Consider the following 10,717-nt stretch of genomic DNA (forward strand, 5'->3'; position numbering starts at 1 on the left):
AGGATGCCCTTGAGAAACATCAGTAAGAGAAATCACCTCAAGCACTGGGCCAGTGCCTGGCTCCCAGGAGGTGTCCGATGAGTTGCTCGCGGATATTGATTGCCATGTTATTCGTCGTAAGGTCACGGGAGTGGGGGCAGTGGAGGACCCGGGGCACTCAGGGCCTGACCTGTTTGTGCAAGAATGGATGATGCAAACGAGAACAGCGCCAGGTGGGGGCCACCGCCAGCTCCCAGAGGAGGCCGAGCTGTAAACAGGCCTGCCACCAGCTGTCGGGACCCATCCAACTGTTTTGGAAGTGACTGGGGCATCTGCCTGGGGCTGCCTCGCCCCTGCTCTACCCCAGGCCTCGGATGCCGAGGGCAGGGGCCGGGGCTGCTCTTCTGGGCCCAGCCGGCTCTGCCCCGGGGCCCCGGGAGCTCTCTCCACCCCTGCCTTACTTACACCCCAGCTTTCCCTTATGGGCGGAGAGTCCTGCCACCCTCTGCAGGGGGGTGGCCCCTGCCCTGCCTGCTGTCTCCGTCAGGCACTGCCCCTCTTCTTCCTCATTCCCCTCCATTCCCCTGGCTTCCCGAGGAGCTACCTAAAGTCAGATCGCACCTGAACCCCCTTTGCTCCAAGGCAATCAGCAAACGTGCCATCTTCCCGCCAGGCCGGGGGTATCTGCATCTCCCTCTGGCTTCCCTCCCCACCACGCCAGTGTTGCCCCACTTCATGAGCCTTTGTTGTAGCCGCTTGGCACTTCCCGACACCCCAGACCCACCCTGACTCGTCTGCCTTTGCCCCAGCTGCCCCTCCACCTGGAGGTCCCTCGCCCTGTCCTTCTGCCTGGTGACATCCATCCAGCCATCTTTTCAAAAGCTGTCCCCTCCCTGCATATGCCCTTGTGCTCACACACACACATACACACAAGGCACTCTAGCGTCTCTGCATTCCCTCAGCGCTCTGTTAAATCTCACAAAGCATTTCTCATTCTTTACATGGTGTCAGTCTCTGTTTGCAGACTGGATTTCCTCTCGTAAGCCCCGAGCAGCTTGGAGACACAGCTCACCGCACCGAGCTGCTATCGCCCCACAAAACTGTGCACACAGAGGCACGCCATGGACGTACGTGACACTGATGCCCCCATGCATAAAAATAGCTATCTATTCACCTGACCTGAAAGCCTTTCTGAAAGTCACTTGTCCCCCCCGGATACTGCCCAAGGCCTACGGAACCCACAATAGCAACACCGATAACCCCATTTCATTTCCACATCCAGAAGTGCACCGCAGGGTGAGACTGTGAGTGAGCGTCCCCCAGAAGAATGCGTACGTGTGTGCACGCAGCTGATTCCACGTCCCCCAGGTCCAAAGTGAAAGTCACCAGCATGCTTTGTGACACAAGAGACTAGAGAGAGGGACGCAGGCAAGCGGTCTGATGATAAGAATCACGACCAGGCAGCGCAGTGGTTAAGTCCCAGCCAAGCAACCTTCCCTGAGGTCTGTGTAAGAACGTTGAAAGCATGCATTACCTGTTAGGCTCTGAAACAGGGGCCCAATTCGGGGGAACTAAAAAGGGTTTTCTTGAGAGTGCCTTAATTCAGAACATCCTCCCTGAGTTTTCCTCCTGCCCTGGCCCTGAGCTTTTGGCCGCTCTGCCCAGGCAGTTCTGAAGCACTTTCCTTTGAAGCAGGGAGTTTATTTCGGGCCCACCGCATGACCAGTGATGGCAAGCCAAACTATAAGATGTTGTGCATCTCGGATTTCCTGTTTGAAGATTGCACCGGGGGAGGCTGCCATGCCGCCTTCGGTTCCTCCACGGCGGCGCGTCAATTACGGACCTCGCGGCAGAGAGCATCTCCGAGCGCTGGCCCTCACGTGACGTCGTCGTTTGTGATCCTTGACATGGAGGCCATATATGGGTATGTTTCTGGAACTCCCCAGGACGGAGAGAGAGAGAGAGAGAGAGAGAGAGAGAGAGAGAGAAGGGGAAAGAGGGTGGGGAACGGGAGCGAGCGGCGGGGGGGGGGGGGGGGGGCAAAAAAAAGAGACAGAGCCGGGGACACTGGGGGGCGTGAGAAGGGAGGCAAGTGCGGAGATGATGGAGAAGAAGGAAGAGGTGAAGGGGGGAGAGGATAAGGCATAAGTGAGAGAAGAAAAGAAAGAAGAAGACATAATTGGGGAAAGCGGGGAAGCAAAGGGAGAGGGACACTGAGATAATCAGGGGATGGAACGGAGCCAGGAGGGACTTGACAGAAGGGGGAGGAGAGGGGGAGGGGAGGGGGGAGACAGGCGGCTGGGAAGAGGGGGAGGAGAAGGGCGGATAGAGGGAAGGCAGGGAGGCAGAAGATGGACGGAACAAGAGCAAGGGAAACAAGGGAGGGAGAAGGGGCTTTGGGTTTGGGGTAAGGGGCCTGGGCAGACGAGGCAGAGCTTGCCACAGGGGCAGGGTGGTTCAGGGATCCAGCTGCGGGGGGCCGGGACGCCGTGGGGTGCACCTGGGCTGCAGAGGGTAGGGGAGCAAACAAGCAAGCATGCGGACAAGCCCCAGCAGGCACACAGCGGAGGGAAGCCTTCCTCCAGGGCCAGGGAAGAGGGCCCCTGTTTCTGGGATAGACCCAATGGCACAAGATGTCAGCATCATCAGGTGGCAAGGACAACACCCACGGCCACGTGCACTGAGCGTCCGGGATGCTCCTGGCACGTTGCCAGACGCTTCCATCCCCACAGGCTGGCATGGGGGAGGGGGCTGGAAACGTCACTTGGTCCATTCTGAATATTCTTCTGAATTTCAATTTCGAAGGCCCTTTCGCCTCGGAGGATTTTGGGTTTCCGACCCCGTAGCATGATTTCTTCATGCGGGGCGAAGGGCCAGCCAGGCACCCCTCCACTAACAAATGACGTCATCCTGCTGTACCCACACAACCTTCCTAGCAGGTGCTATGTCGCAGATGAGGAAACTGAGGCCCAGAGAGGTTGGGGGACTTGTCCATAATCCCACAATGTACAAGTGGTGGTTTACATCTGAACCAGAAGTTTCTGACGCAAAAGGCAGTGCTTTTAGCCACAGCTCCACCCGCCATATAACAGGGAATCCGAATGTTGGGGCCAAACAAAGAACCCCACCCACAAGGCTACGAAAGTAAATTGGTGGACATTTGCTTTTTTTAACCTTGGACCTTACTCATCCTAGCTGGGAGCACTGACACTGCAGTAAAGGTCCGCAAAGCCCAAGACAAAGACAGGCCGGCCTGTCCGTTGACGTCACGGGTTGGTCACGTCCGGAACGAACGGGTCGGGCTAAGTCAGCAGTTCCTGCCTGAAGCCGCACAGTAGAACCCTATGAAACGTACCTGTGCCTGACTCTTCCCCCAGAGATCCTTCTTGAATGCATGTGAGCAGAGGGCCGAACAGCACTGACTTTTTAAAACTTTTTATTAACGTATCATACACACAAAAAGCGCACATAGGTGCACAGCTCCACCGAACTTTGCAAACAGAGGACACTCAGCATCTGCATCGAAGGGAGGATCTTAGCAGCCCTCCCCCACTTTTGCCCCCGTCTCTACACTACCACCCACCTCCTCCTGCCAAGGAGGGGTGACCACTCCCCTGACCTCTAACAGTAAAGGTTGTTTTGAATGTCCTCTGAACGACCTCGCCCCTGTGTCTCCTTCCCGTGTGGTGTGAGATTCGTCCACATGACGGGTGTCCCGTCCCACGGCCGTGCGGTATCCTGAGCTGCCGGCTTCTCTGTTCCACTGGTGGCGGACTTCTGGGGAGTTTGGGACAATGATGAACAGTATAGCTCGAACATTCCAGCACACGTCTTTTGGTGCGTGCGTGTCCGCATTTCTGTTGGGTGTGCACCTCAGATGGGAGTCGCTGGGCCCCAGGGTGGGCATGTGTTCAACTCTAGTAAAGCGACCAGTTTTCCCAAGTTGTCATACCAGTGACAAATCCCCATTCCTGTCAGCCACGTAGAAGAATCCCGGTTGCAGGGCACCTGGGTGGCTCAGTCGGTTAAGTGTCCGACTTCGGCTCGGGTCTTGATCTCGCGGTTCGTGAGTTCGAGCCCCGCGTCGGGCTGTGTGCTGACAGCTCGGAGCCTGGAGCCTGCTTCGGATTCCGTGTCTCCCTCTCTCTCTGCCCCTCCCCCACCCACACTCTATCTCTCTCTCAAAAATAAAAGGAATTCAAAAACAAGAATCCCAGGTGTGCTAGCTTTTCTCATATCAGCCATTCTGATAGGTTTCAGCGGTATCTTGTTTCAGTTTTAATTGGCATGTCCCGGATGACAAACGACATCGAGTGTCGGAGAATCCCTGGCCTCAGTGATCTCTGAGGCCTCCACCTTTGTATAAGACCCCAGAGGTGGTCCTGTGGAACAGTCCTCCAGGGAGCATTTTCATGGAGACGTGGGTAACAGAGGGACCGATAGGTGCTGAGGCAGAAAGCGAACAACTGGTCGACCTGCAGGGAGGCAGGAGGAAGGACGTGACCACCAAGGAAAAGCCCCAAGGCTCACACTTGGCACCAGGGAGGGTCTATTTTCTGATCCTAAATAGAACCTTCCCTCCCTCCCTCTCTAGTCCCTCATCCCGCTTCATCTTTCTCTATAACAGTTATCACCCCCCCTTACCAATTACGTATTTATGTCACTTGTTTATTGCCTACCTCTCCCACCTAGAACAGTCTTTCTGTTCCCTGCTGCATGTCAGTGCCTACAACAGTGCCTGGGACGTAGTAAGTGCTCACTAAGTAACTGTTGAATGTATTTGCTACCAGGCAAGCCACACAGCTCCCAGGTCGGAACTGGGGAGGTCTGTAGCCTTGTCTGTCAGCCTCAGCCTGACCCTTGGCCACCCGCCCACCCTCACACGCACACCCACACACACCACACCTGGCTTCTCCCTTCCAGACTTCCCTTCTTGTTTATTTTAGTCTCAATTCCCATAATTAAACGTGTGTGTGTGTGTGTGTGTGTGTGCGCACACGTATATGATGCAGGGGCAGTTCATAGAGCCCCACACCTAGCAGGGCCCAGAGAGGATGCCAAGAGCAGCATATTTTCCTAGGACAGCGATGCCTCTTCCAGGAAGGAGAGAAAGAGGGGGAGAGTGGAGGTAGGAAGAGCCAGCTAAGTGGAGAGGAGGGAGCTGGGATGCGGGTCAGTGCCGAATCCTGAGAGGCTCTGACCCAGCACTGGTATATCACCCTCTAAAATAAGCACCCCTGCGGGCTTGGTGTCCTGGCCCCCGGCCCTGGCTGCCTCTTGATAGCAGTTTATTTTGGTTTCAAGAGATGAAGAACAGAGAAGAGTCTGATCCTTACCCTGGATGAGAAGTAGGGGGCAGACAGAGGGCACATGGTAGGGGGTTGAGGTGGCCAAGTCCTGAGAGGGAGGAAGACGCATCCATGGAAGGGAAGGAGGGGACTGAAGAGAAGACAGAGCCAAATCCCCTAATCTCTTCCTTTCTTTAAAATGGGCACTGTGTCCTCTGGCATGTGGCCAACAGTACTTTCCTCTGGAACAATCCGGAACCCCTCAGCTCGGGGGTGGGGGCATGGCAAACTCCAGGGAGAGAAGACAGAAAATCTTCTCATTTCTAGAGCACAGAGTCGGGGTATAGCCCTCACCCTTCAGACGGGACAAAGGGGCAGGACGGCTTCATGTTCTATCAATACCCTACGTGTGGGGGCGACACCCACAAGGATGAGGGCCCCTAGGGACGGGCGAGGGGCTGTCTGGTCCAGCCCTGTTCTCTCCAGTGCCACCACATGTACGTAAGGGGACGAACCATGGGCTCTTACAAGGGTTTCCATCAAAACGAGCAAATCTGGGGGCGCCCGGGTAGCTCAATCGGTTGAGTGTCCGACTTTAGCTCAGGTCATGATCTCGAGGTTCGTGAGTTCCAGCCCCGCATCGGGCTCTGTGCTGACAGCTCAGAGCCTGGAGCCTGCTTCCGATTCTGTGTCTCCCTCTCTCCACTCCTCCCCTGTTCATGCTCTCTCTCCCTCTCTCTCTCAAAGAAAAAATATTAAAAAAAATTTTTTTTTAAATAAGCAAAACTGAGGTACAAGCTCAATCGTGGGACGTGATGCTCTTGAAGCCGGTTGGGGCCTTCCAGAGCCGTAACTGACCCTTCAGACAAGAGTGGCCAGGGCAGACCAATAAGACAGAAAGAAACAGCAGAGCCACTAGCCTCCCCGCTCCCCACAAACTGCTGACTGTCCTCAGCTGGCAGTGTGAGCTACCCCTGCCCAGGGGTACAGAGTGAGGCCATCTGGTGTCCCTCCTGGCTCTCAGCTGTTGGGGAAAGACCCATGTGCGGGAGAGATCCTGGTGTCCAGGACCATCTGCCTGAGGGTTCCGACTTTCTCCAGGGAACGTCTTGCCCCCGGAGGGTGTCCTGGGCCTGGTGGGGACATGGCTGGGACATGCTTGGCTAGTCCTGTGCAGATGGTGTCTTCCTTGTTGGGAGATGCCACCCACATGCAATCCCAGTTGGCACCGTGGCGTCTTATTTCCAGCACGGGCTCCGGCATCTGATAATCCCGGCCTGTTCCTCACTTGCAGCGGGACCCTGGCCGTCGCCCCGCACCTCACTGACTCTGTCTCATCTTCTGAGACATGAGCCATCTTCCCAGGGCTGCTAGGGGGTTAGATGGGATCCCAGGGCTGAAAGAGCCCACCCAGGGCTCAGCACTCAGGAGACACTCATCCTTGGGACTTCTTCCTCCCCACCCGGGAGGGAGGAAGGTGCATCTATAGAAAGGGAAGGAGGGGATCACCTGCCACCTGCAGGGAGGTGACAGGAGGGGAAGGCATCTCCCAGGGGTCAGGCAAGCTCAGGTGGCCGGTGGGGCTTCCGCTGGTCCATCCTGGAGGCTGCTGACCCGATCAGCTGGTCAGGTCACTTGACTTACCATGCCTGGGTCACCCTTTAAAACTCAGAAACAAAGCTAAACCCAACTTAGCTGCTGGGAACATGTTTTCCATGCACATAAATGTGTCCATGGCAGGCCTGGGAGCTTTCTATTGCCTCTTGGCAGGAGAGAAAGGCCTCTCGCAACAAGACCACCATGTAGACCCTCCCACCCATCTTTCCTTCCCAGGGATGAGCCCCTGGTTGTGCCGGATGCTGGACAGCCTGCGGGGTGCAGCAGCTCCTGGCTGGCCCCTCACCATCTATGCAGAGCGAGGGCCACGTTGCGGCCCATCCCCCCATCACTGCGGTGACAAGGAGAAGGCAGATACCTCTCGCATGCGCTCCCTGGTCCCGCCAGTGTGGACGCGGAGCTCACAGGGAGCGCGGTGGCTGCCCCAGGCGTGCAGCTGTTACCAATTTGGCAGGCGAAGGGCAGTGGACCGCTCCCAGGCTTCGGCTTTCACCTCGGCCTTGCTCCTTGGGGAATCCAAAGTGGCCGGTGAGGTGACATCACAGAGGTGTCGGCCAGCCCCGCCGCTCTGGGGATGGCCCCGGGCTTGCCCTGATGAGGAGGGCCTGGGTTCTGGGTGTGATGGGGCAGGGCCGGGGGCAGACCTGGCATCCCGTTGCATGGTGAACTCCGCGACGGTGACACGTCCTCCCCCTAGCCCGTGTCCCACACAGAACTGAGAGAAAAGAATGTTGGAACTGGAAGGCCCTAGGAGTTCATCCGCCCCAGCACCCTTTTTCTGAGGGAAGGGAAACCGAGCTGGACAGCGAGAGGAGTTGTCAAGGCTTTGCAGAGGCCACAGCTTCCAGAAACTCCTTCCCTGCTTCTCTGCAGCTCCCTCCCAAGCTTACGGTGTGATCTTAGCGGTTGATCGTCACATCGTGCTGCAGACCCTACCACCCAAGTTGTTGGGCAAAGCGGCAGGAATCCCACCACACAGGAAGACGGGCTGGACTTCCTCGTGAGCACATTTACGATGCCTGTTACCCCTGCAGACTCCCAGAGATGCTCCGGTGGGGAGGATGTGGTTTACAATAGACCACAAGCCCCACTGAGCAGCCGGAGGCTTCAAGTATAGGCAGTTTGGGTGTCAATGTCAATGTCATTGTGCCTCATTGTTCCCCCTCCCGAAGGTCAGGTTGGGGCCACTTCCTACAGAGCCCAGTGGCTAAAAGTCCAGACTCTGGAGTCACCGGTCAGCTCCACCGCCACTTGCTAGCTGGGTGACCTTGGACAGCTCACTTTACCTCTCTGAGCCTCGGCTTCCTGCTATATAAAATTGAAAGAAAAATGATAGTACCCGTAGCTCATAAGAAAATGTATTTATCTTCCTTAGAATAAAGCCTTATAAATGTTGGTGGTTTTTATTAGCTTAAACTTCCTGATAGAGACGGAGGGGATGGGGGGTGGCTGGAAACAGTGGTTCTTAACTGAGGACAATTTCCTCCCAGGGGACGTTTGACAATTCCTGGAGACATTTTTGGTGGCCACCACTGAAGGGGGTTGCTACTGGCATCTAGCGGGTAGAGGGCAGGGATGCTTCTAAACATCCTACAAAGCACAGAACAGCCTCCCCAGTATGGAATTCACCGTCCAAATGGCCACAGTGCTGTGGTGGAGAAAAGCCTGGCTTGCGGTGGGAAAAGGGCCAGTGTGAATAGAATGAGGTCTGCACTGAGCGGATGAGGGGAAGGAGCAAGGGTCTCTCCTTTGCTCCTTGGGGGGCAGCTTTGGATTTCAGGAATAGCTGCCATCAGGAGGGCCGGGTGTTTGGATTTCAAACGCCCTTGACTATTACAGGCATGGCTCATTGAATGTGCTCATAAACCAGCCCTGAAGGTCACTGCAGAGGGAAACGCCGTCAGGTTCGAGCAGAGAAAAAAGAACGGCCTTGGTGATCATTATGCAGTTTGGGGTTTCTCCATTTAGCAGGAAAGGGGGGACCCTAGGTGGGTCGCAGCCCTGCCGCGGCCGGGCTCCTACCGGCGGCTGGTGCATGTGGACACGTGCACACAAGCACACTATGCACACGGAGCTCACACTCTTCAAGTGAAGACAAGAGGTGCATTTGATCCACAAGCTGGCACGACAGTTGGCGAATGGGCTAGTCTTATAAAAATATTAAATCAGTGTTGAAGTCTCTTGTTTTCTAAAAATACGGCTCTCCATGTCTTTCTCGGTGCGTGTGTGTGTGCACAGGTGGGGTGAAAGGCGGCTGACACATTGACAAGAGCTCGGACCTAGCCACCAGGGTGCTGGGTCTCGGCCCCTCTGGAAAGTTCTATGTGACTCTAGACAAATCGTTCCCCTCTCTGGGGCCCTAAATGGAGAAAGGGCACTGTTCGGAATACAGGGCCCTCCGAACTCTGAGTGTGAAACCAGAACGGGCAGTTATAAGTCAGTGCGTTCGTGTGTCTTTGTTCTCTGAGATCAAGAATTCTACGCATAAATCAGTAGAACTGGAATTCAAATCAAGCCTACCTACGTATTTTCAAAACAGAAATTAAAAAATGGGATACGGATGATTTTGGAAGAGTCTGTGAATCGTGGGATTGGGCCCCTCATCACACGTAATTTCAAAAATAATGGCTGCTGGCCAGAACTCAGTTAATGTGCACAAGACACTCTCTCTCACATGTGCACACCCACGGTCTTGTAAGTGCCCCACGGGGGCTGGCCCCCCGGAAGCCCCCGGGGACCCCTGGCACGAGCCTGACACGGGGAAGAAGGGCGTGTGATGTCTCACACCGTCCTGGGGGAAAGATGTGACCGTCTCCTTTTCACAGCTGAGGAAGTAGATCAGAGACTTTGAGATTCATGTCCAAGTTCAGTTAGTACAGGGTTCGGATTTTTAAGATTCCTTTCTCTTTCTCTGTTCTTCCTCTTTCTCCCTTACTTCCCAGTTTTCCGGGGGCCACAGCCGACAGCCAGCAGCGGCTGTAAACTGCACTGTCATAGCTCCTGGCCTGGTCCCCGAGGAGCATGTGACCCGGGCACGCACCCACGCCTGCCACAGCCAGAGTTCTGCTCAGGGGGTGGATGCCGGGCCCGCTGCAAGGTCCTGCCAGCCTCCGGGCTCCTGGGATGGGAGCCGACTTTTCTGTTGCCTCAGGGCCTGTTTTGTAGCCCCTTCTGGCCGGCCAGCTGGTCCCTCAGTCCTTGCCCTCCCCTCAGGGGCCCCGGGCCTATGTTGAACAGCAGCGCCTGGCCGACAGGATCAGGTGTCTGCTGTGCTACACGTCCCGGGAGAGAGAGGCTTGGGGCCTAAAGATCATCTGTGGGCTACAGTGCCCAGCGGCCTTTCTGGCCCGGGGCAGTCGGTGCCTGTCTGGCTGAGGGCTGCTGCCTCCCCCGGGGTGGGGGGTAAACGGGGGGGGGGGGGGGGAGGCAGATCCTGGGAGAATGTAAAGAGGCCGTGTGGCCCGGTGGTCTTGATGGGGCCTCTGAGGCCTCTGAGACCAGCCCCGCACACCTTCCTCGCCCCCCTTCTCCCTCGGTGCCCCCACCCTCGCTCCACCTGTCTGCACAGGCGTGCCCTTGGACCCTCTTGCACTTGGAATGCCCATTCCCTCCTGCCGTCAGGCGGGTTCTGCGGAGCAGTGGTGTGGGGCTGACTGGCTGGATCTCCGGTGGCCCGCTGAGTGCCCCCTCTCTGCGCAGGTCCTTCTCACCTGTCGGTCAGGAGTCATAACTGGCACCTTCCTCGTGGGGCGGCTTGGGGTGACCCGAGTAACATGCCAAGACAGTCTGAGTCAGTGCTGCCTGAGACAAGTGTTCGATAAATGTAACTATTA

At 56.3% G+C, this 10,717-nt stretch overlaps 1 protein-coding gene and 1 long non-coding RNA gene across 4 annotated transcripts in view; one reads left to right on the forward strand and one right to left on the reverse strand.

Annotated features, from left to right (window-relative positions):
- ASB2 (ankyrin repeat and SOCS box containing 2) overlaps positions 1-1,809 on the reverse strand; it is a 42,604-nt gene extending 40,795 nt beyond the window's left edge. For all 3 annotated transcript variants that reach the window (XM_040478125.1, XM_040478126.1, XM_040478127.1), the window contains exon 1: positions 1,514-1,809. The gene's annotated coding sequence lies outside the window, so the exon portion shown is untranslated. The remainder of the gene's footprint in view (positions 1-1,513) is intronic.
- On the forward strand, positions 1,788-3,627 carry LOC121032231 (uncharacterized). Its single transcript, XR_005791158.1, has 2 exons — positions 1,788-1,903; positions 3,175-3,627. It is a non-coding gene; the product is annotated as an uncharacterized LOC121032231 (long non-coding RNA).
- The last annotated feature ends 7,090 nt before the right edge of the window (positions 3,628-10,717 follow it).

The sequence above is a fragment of the Herpailurus yagouaroundi genome, unplaced genomic scaffold (assembly GCF_014898765.1).
Source record: "Herpailurus yagouaroundi ecotype Mexico unplaced genomic scaffold, PumYag 141, whole genome shotgun sequence".
Taxonomy (NCBI): domain Eukaryota; kingdom Metazoa; phylum Chordata; class Mammalia; order Carnivora; family Felidae; genus Herpailurus; species Herpailurus yagouaroundi.